Genomic DNA, 1,413 nt, shown 5'->3' with positions numbered 1-1,413 from the left:
TCAGAACTTGTTAACCTTCATGGGAACTTATTGCAGTACACTTAATTTCATCATTAATTAATTCATCTAGTTATTAATCTTAATAGATCTTAGAACTGTACATGACCCGATTATACAATGAAAATTTATACAAGCTTTATAAATCATATCCGGCTTAATATTGCACCCTCGCTATTTCTGTTTTCTACCCATTTCCATTATTTCGGATATTTCTTTGTTAGTTTAAGGAAACGTTGATGAAGAATGAATGACCATGATTAATTTAATTTTTGTTACTTTAAATAAGCACAGAATGAAGCTCATCATAATGCGTCATCACTTTTTTTTTAAATCAAAAGGGCATTTATTGCCATGTTTGTACAGCATACTGCAGTTTATAATGTGAATGCTTAGCAATTAAATAGAGTCACGGTTTGCCTGTAGGAGATTACGGTAACCTTATCCCTCTCTCTCTCTCCCTTTGTCCAACTGATCAAGGTCTTGATAAGAAACGTCAGCCGATTCCGACTCCCAAAGTGGTCCAACCCGCACAGGTCACCACTGGTAAGGTGTTCAGGTCTACCGGGGCATCATTCTCGTCCGATCCCCTGTCACAGAAACATCTCCTGTACTTTCTCCCAGATCTGGGAGAATAGTGATAATTCGGTGAAGTCTGGTGGAAGTGTGCTTATCAACGGTAGCCTTGCCTGTAGTGCAGGAAATCGGCACCGCAGATGGGTCGTGGGATATCTGCCACGACGAAGACTCATGAGAAGGGCGCTGCAGGCCGATAAGCGGACCGATTAGGCTGGTCAGATGTAGCAGGGATGGTGCTTCTGTTCTCGTGTCCGTCAAGATGCGGATAGTGTTGGTCAGTAGAATAGGTGCTTTTTGAAGGTGCAGAAAGGTGGCGCCGCTAATTCCTGAAACTTTGCGTGTTCCTGCATTGAACATGGGGAACCACAGCGACTGATACGGACCCCAGACTGTTAGTGGTACCGGCAAAGGAAAGAGGATCTTCGTTTGTCGGTTGAAGCGAGATGAATAATCACCAATTGTGTCGCGGACCGTTTCATAAAGATCCGGAGGCAGAATCCGAACGAGGTGGCGGTACTTCGTGGCTGAATCGGTGATGAGTGAACCACATCGGCAGGTTTTGGTAGTTGCAGGGAGGTAGTACATTTATAATACTGCTGGAGACTGGCATGCTGTTCTGCTCTATCACTCGATGGTCATCACAGTGGTAACAGAAATGCATAAGAGTGAATTTGTGTTATATCGATGAGACAGAATGCAGCTCCAAAAAGAGCAGAGGAGTCCGTGCAGTTGGAACTAAAGCTGAGGTCGGAATGATATACGAGGTCTTGGGGTTTCGGCTTAAATCCGTGGTATGCTTTGATGCTCTTTTCGGGAGCGCCGCTCAGAGGTCACTAC

General features: G+C 44.3%; 1 protein-coding gene across 3 annotated transcripts in view; it reads right to left on the bottom strand.

Moving 5' to 3' along the window:
- LOC119593036 (potassium voltage-gated channel subfamily KQT member 1-like) overlaps positions 1–1,413 on the bottom strand; it is a gene marked incomplete in the record, with an annotated part of 139,545 nt that overhangs the window by 18,227 nt on the left and 119,905 nt on the right.

The sequence above is a fragment of the Penaeus monodon genome, chromosome 31 (genome assembly GCF_015228065.2).
Source record: "Penaeus monodon isolate SGIC_2016 chromosome 31, NSTDA_Pmon_1, whole genome shotgun sequence".
Lineage (NCBI taxonomy): Eukaryota > Metazoa > Arthropoda > Malacostraca > Decapoda > Penaeidae > Penaeus > Penaeus monodon.
The sequence above is the reverse complement of the archived record's forward strand: the minus strand, read 5'-3'. Positions and strand labels throughout refer to the sequence as shown.